Genomic DNA, 7,101 nt, shown 5'->3' with positions numbered 1-7,101 from the left:
GTTTCTGTATTTATTGTTTATTTCATATTAATGTTTAATATGTTTGTTTGTTTATGTATGCACCAACCGCCAAGGCAAATTCCATGTAAATGTAACTTACTTTGGCAGTAAACCCTTTTCTGATTCTTATTCTGCATAAAATGGCTTAATGAAATTTTTCATTCACCAAGCAGTACTTTCAGTTTCAGTTTCGGTTTGTGTTATTGGTTCACAGTTTACCTACTACATGTACATGTATATGAAAACAACTTTTTCACTTCATCTTTATTATTGGCCTGTTGATTTAAGTGTACTTGACTTACCATGGTGCTCTGCTGCTCCTCGTCAGCATTGGCCACGTCTGAGTGGGAGGAATCAGCGCTTTGGCCTTCCTGGATTGGCTCATTGAGGTGATCCAACTTTTTCATCAGCAGGGTCATGGATTCACAAGCAGCAGCCTGAACACATAGGTCAAAAGACACAAACGTAAATATGGCTCAGGGACAAACTCTGGGTTAACCTTGCACTGATGTATGCTGGTATATGAGAAAACTGCTGAACCTCACCCAACACACACTCCTCTTCCTCATCTACCTACTTCACCCTTCACTGCCTCCAGCCTCCTCGTAGATACAGTGTACCCTTCACTATGGAGGAGGTGATACCTTCTCAATGAGATTATTGTAGAGCAAGGACGAGAGAAGCCTTTGACAGAAGAGAAATACTAAAGCCAATGATAAAGATGCCTAAATAAATTCCTTTAAACTATATAAAAAACAGCAGTGTGGTCAACGCACGTTATGTAAATGTGTTGTAATATCTGTCCATTCTATTCAGCTCAGTTATGCCCATACCTAAAACCCTAGCTTTCCCTCTCTTTCCCTCTCCACCCATTGGTCATGGACTGTGACTGAAACACTTGTTCATTGGTCTTCCAGGAAATGAACAAACTGCTTTGTTTCTGGGCTCTGCTGCCAATCCCAGAGTCCCAAAGGCTGATAGCAGCACATAGGGCCTCTTTGAGGAGCTTGAAGTCCAAAAACAGCCCCCTCACTCACACACAAACATGCATAGACACATGCCCTCACCTACCTACCCCAACAGACTCACACACACATAAACACACCCTTCTGTCCAATCCCATTCCCAAACCCATGATGGGTTTGACCAGTTTAGAAATATCTGCAGTAATGGCTTTGGCAGTAAAGCCATTTCCTGTGTGTTACAGCCCCCACATCTCCAGATTCCTACACACAGGAACACAGAAGGCTGTCTATGTGCAGCAGGGTGCTATTTTTACCCTCACTATGGGGGACAGAGCCAGGGCGAGGGGAGAACATAGGGAGTGGAGGCTTTTTAGTGGCATGAATGACTGCAAACATGAACATACACAGATTGGCACGTAAAATGTGCTAATGTGAGCACAAATGCACACCATGGCATGCGCATGGACACCCATTTGAACACACTTACTATTCACAGCAGAGTGCTCTCTAAGGTCATGAAATGTTAATAGGGTTGTGCCAAAGTATTTACAGAGGATAGAGCTCTTAATGCATCACTATGTCTCTGCTACAGGACCATTTCATTATTTGCCTGAACTGTCTTGGAAAGGCTAAAACACCCATTATCATGACATGTAAGTCTAAATATGAATAAATAAAGAAGTGTAGGCTATCCTTGGTCTTTACAGTTAGTGTGCTCTGCTAATCTGAAATGAAAGGCATTCATGCATGGATCAATGACAAAATTATGTGGGTACTGTAACTAAATAATAGCAGAGGAGAAGTAAGCAGCAGCAGCTTCACTTGCAAACAAATTCTGGTGATATTCCAAATCCAGATGCTTAATATACCACTGGAAATGACAGTAATGACTGACTGGTTGCACATTGTCTTCTGGTAATGAAATAATTCATCTTTAAGATGCACAAGTCACATTTTTACATTACATTACATTTCATGTATCTTTCTATTTAATCCAAAGTGACTTCCAATAAGTGCATTCAACCATGAAGGTACAAACTCGGAACAGCAAGAATCACATAGCTTCAAATAAGCCAAACAACAAAGTGCCACATGTAAGTGCAACATTTAAGTGCAATCTTTTTTCTATAAAAACATATCATAGTTTGTATACTCAAGTAAAAAACATCTAATTTCTGTAAAAAAAATGTAACTTGGTAAAAAAAAGCTGAATTGATTGAGACAGTAATGTGCCCAGTGCCCAAGGATGAGATAGGAGTCCAAACACCTACAGAACTTGCAGTCTTGACTCAAACATGAGCATTACAGCCAAGCTTGCAAGTTCAATTTCACTCTTAATGCAGTTTAAATCCTTTTTAGTATTTGTTTTGCTTGTACTTGTTTTTTACTCTAAATTGTTACCCACATTGTGGTGTGTGACGAAACTGCCTGAACCAAAATATTCCAAGAATGTGGAACCACAATGGAGCCCCCTTGATTTAACAGGTATTCAAATGAGCACAGCCTAAAGCCTGTCAAATAGTGACTTTAAAAGCTACTTGATCAAACACTGAGAACAACTACATCACAAATGGGGTGCAGAGAGAACAAATCCTTTCATGTCAGTCCAAGAGGGGAGAACAGTGTGCAGAGTGCCAGAGGACTGTTATGGGAACGTGCCAGCGACTGAGGGCTGCTCTGACAGGTGTGAGAACGCGGTCAGGGGGACGCTCACACTATTACTACTATGGATGCCCGCTAGTACGGTGCATGCTGGGAGGTGGAGATGCCAGGCTGGGCCAGGAATGAAAGGAATTTATGATTGAAGGTATACCTGCCAAAATATTCCCTTTTATTCTGATCCCCTTTTTTTAAAGGGGAACTATGCAGTTCTTTTTAGCTTAATTTACCTTAACTCAACAGCTTCAGAGTCATTGGAATGATTATATGACTTTTTTTGGGTTGAATGGTGGTTGTCTCGCTCCCCCCTAGTGCCTGTGAGCGGAAAAACCACCCTTGCAACTTTCGGTCGGCGATTTTTTTGTTGTTGAAGGATGGTAGGGGAAGACTCATCCCTGATTGGCTTGCCCTGACATTCTCTTGCCTAAACCTAACCAACCCAACCCAGGGATGAGTTCCCTAATGAATATTAATATTCATTCAGTCTTCCCCTACCACCCTGCAAAAAAACTATTTGCGAGCCGGCGGCCTCAGCGTCAGGAAGTATCGCCTGATATCAGGTCTCACGATGTAATGAATTGCTTCATGGCATTGCACATATACAGGAACTGGCTAGCTATAAGGACAAGGTAGCGATGGAGTTTTTTACACTATCGTCATGGCTGAGCCAGCAAAAAAGAAGCAGAAAGCTAGGAAAGCATTGTCGGAGGAACAGACTATCTCTATAGAGAAACCTGCGAGCAAAAAGCGAGAAAACAGCAAAGAAATTGCCAAAACGGCATAGTGCCCCTTTAACACGGCTTTCTCTTTCACTTCAAAAAACTGATTGTGAACTCTTTATCTCTGAATGTTTTGGCAGCATATGTGTTCATAGCAGAAAAGCATTACAGACTAACAGGCAATGTTTTAATTAGATTTGACATTTTCACCTTTGCTGACAAACAGGAAGCATGCAAAAGAGGGAGAGAAGGATGACATGCAACAAAGATGCCTTGCCACACTCAATACACTAACACTGCTGCTACATACTACATATTAAATACATGCAATGCTGCATCTATGACCACTGATCCACCAGCATGCATCAACTACTCAACTCCAACATACTGTGCAGTATATAGTACATAGAATGTGATATATTGTTCCTAGTTGATATTAAAGCAGAATTCACATTTACACTATTTAAAATATCTGGAAGACACATTGGCTTAAAAATTACAACAAGCAACAAAGTAGTAGTTCCACAGAAACAAGCTCACGGTGAACAGTTTGAAACCAGTTGCTTCCCTCTAGTGGTGGAAGTAGGGTTAACAGTTACAAAACAGGCCTTTTTACTGACTGTCATTTCACAGTGGGAAAAGCACTGGTGAAAATAATAAAATAAGTGATTGCTGAAACCCATTCAGCTGCTTAAGTTGTTGTGCACACTGGCTCATGGCTTGCTGAGACACTTAATTTAACAGAGTTAATGTTATTAGTAAAACGTGTTTTCCCTACTATGAGAAGTCAATATGTCTGCAGTGCAGTGTAACACAGGCCTGCAGCTTAGGTGCTTTCACTGGCAATTCTTCACAGTGAATAAGACTTCTTTGTTTTTGTTATCACCCTTCTCCTGTTTTGTTTTTCTTACCTGTTTTCCATTGTTCGGTGGTGTTTCCTCTTCCTTCTGGCTACCTGCGAACTCATGTTTTCCCTTGTTGGTGGGCTTTTGCCAGCCAGATGCAGCACTATTAGGCTGGACATCCTGTCTCTTCCTCGAGTACTTCCTGTTCCTGCTCAAATTTCTACGGCGACGACTGACCAGGAATTCCTTATATTGTGACTTCTCTGGAAAATTATCCTCCTCATCATCGTTGTCACCACCCTCTCCCTCTTCGGTGATGGATGAAGAGGACTCTCCAGCATCAGAGATATCCTGGTTGTCAGTGCTACAATCATTATCACAGAAGACAATGGTACTTGGCTTGTGCTTTACTATTCTTAGCAGATCCAATGAACCGTTCTCTGATGCATTCACAGATGCTGGCAGATGGTTGCAACTACTCTTATCCATGTCCCAACCAGTTCCAGGAGTCATGTCTGAACTCTGGCTGCATTCACATTGTCCATTCTGCTTTAAGTCAGGCTTAGTTGTATTACAGGGGGAGCTGATGTCTACATTCAGCTCCTTCCATCTTTGAGCATGACTGGCCACGGGACCCCGAGCAGAATGTAGCAGAGGAACAGGTTCAGACATGGTTCTTAGTTTGCTGCTGGAGCTTTGAGTCAAGAGGGGAACTTGACCTTGCAGGTCATCCAAAGGTACACCCACAGCCTGGGGCTGAATATGCCTGGTAGGCTGCTGCTGAATAGGCAATGCAGCTACTGGACCTTCATGCATCACTGGGCAACCAGTCCTCACCAGTTGAGTCTTTTATAGTGAGTACAATGGTGACTCATTCAAACACAGCCTGATCAACTGTCAGTTAACACACAGCTGCTAAAATACATGTAAAGCGTGAGTGGATGATATTTACGTTTAGGCCCACATTTGAATGCTTAGGAAATTCCTTTGATACCTAAACTGGAGAGAGATGGAGAGAAAGAAAGAAACACAGACTGTAACTTTGGGCAAATTGATTCATGTTCAGACATGTGCACACTAAAGAATATGTGCATGTCCAATCCAGTGCCATTTGTTTGTGTAAATGGATGTATAGATTCAAGCCTGCATTTGCTTACAGACTTAAGAGAGATGCAACTGCTGCTTGGTTAATCCTTCCATTCTACCATTGTCAATCAATAATTTTCCACTCAGTAATGCATGGCCCAGTACTGCAGTTTGATTCAATTATTTTAGCACAAATAATGTTACCACTATTTAGATTTTCTGAATTTTACTATTAGCCCTATATATTAGTAAAAAGGGATATTTTGGGCCAAAATAATAACACATGTGACTGGCCCATGCTAGAGTCAACAAAGTTGTCTCCACAAAAAGCCATTTTTGGCTGACTTTTTTTTGGGACAAATGCATTTTGCTCAAACGCATTGTTTTTTTCCTGCTGGATATTTTTGGCTGCGGCCAACACATCCTTTCCTTGCCTGGCATTTTTCTTTGTCTTTCAAACACACAGTGGTGGGTCTTAAAATTAGGTTAAAATTCTATTGCTGTAAAATAAACAAATCCTTTTCCAAAAAGACTTTCCTACTGCACACTTGCAAATAGAGTCATTTATTTCTATTGTATGTAGGCCATGTGTCAACTTTTTTTTATTATGATAAAGTAACTTAATAACATCTTAATGCCAATAAATAATCATCTTAATAATTACCATATAATAGCATTTATAATTGTAATCTGTTTGTTAAAAACATTTGAGGAACCATAAGCTGCTTTATAGTCACAGAATCCATATTTCAACATACCAGCCACTTTCGTACGGAAGTTGTGTTATCCAAGAGCACATCCAACAGAGCAGTCTGACGGTAACACAAGCATGACACCGATAATATAGAACGAGAGAAAAGATATGAAATGCTGAGAGGGGAGGAGAGAAAAAGAAAGGGTTGAGGAATGCTTTTCCCTCCTACATTACCTCAGCAAGAAGACAGTGAGTTCCACAGACAGGTGTTTGTGCTACTGTGTGTGTGTGTGTGTGTGTGTGTGTGTGTGTGTGTGTGTGTGTGTGTGTGTGTGTGTGTGTGTATGCGTCTGTTATTGCACGTGAATGCAAGCATAGAGAGAGAGAAAAAAAGATAAGTTATGCACTCACAGCAAACGGAACATTAAGTTCTGTTATGGAAATGATGAAACAGATTAAATAGCTGTACACACATCAGACAAATAGGACTGTGATTAAAAGGCTTGGGGTGTGAGTCGCACCTTTCCCCCTCCCCATTCCTCCTTTTCACTCAATACTGCATAATATACTGTAGCTCAAGGCAAAGGATTTTTTTTTAAACTTAGAAGCACATTCCTCAACAACGTATGAGGTAATGCTTTTAACATGTTTTTATCCTCTCTAAATCTCTCTCAGTTCATACTTTTACAGCAACGCTGTAAGCCCTAATAAACAAGAAATGAGTCACGGTCTTTACAAAGCTGTCAAAGGACTGTGGAATTCCTCAGGTTTGCCAGCAAACATTGGATTTTACATTGTGTAAGTCAAGAGCACAGACCTATTATTTGTACGTTAACACTGAGGATGATTCTGCCTGTTGAGGCCTGTTTGACCCTCAAGGTCTTGGGGAGAAGAGATCTGGTCAATGTGGAGTAGGCCTGTCGCGATAGTCAATAAATCAATTAATCGCACGATAAAACAAATGAGCTCGATAATTTTTCCCGCCGCGATAATTTCCATTTGCATGCTTGTTTGTTTTCCTTGTCTCTCTCTCTCTCTCTACCAAAGAGACTGGATGACCACTCTTGGTTCCTTAGCGTAACGAGGAGTGAACCCTCTTGTCAGTCGCATGGTCTTTGTGTGGGGGGAGGCGG

This window comes from Sander vitreus, chromosome 13 (assembly GCF_031162955.1).
Source record: "Sander vitreus isolate 19-12246 chromosome 13, sanVit1, whole genome shotgun sequence".
Classification (NCBI taxonomy): domain Eukaryota; kingdom Metazoa; phylum Chordata; class Actinopteri; order Perciformes; family Percidae; genus Sander; species Sander vitreus.
The sequence above is the reverse complement of the archived record's forward strand: the minus strand, read 5'-3'. Positions refer to the sequence as shown.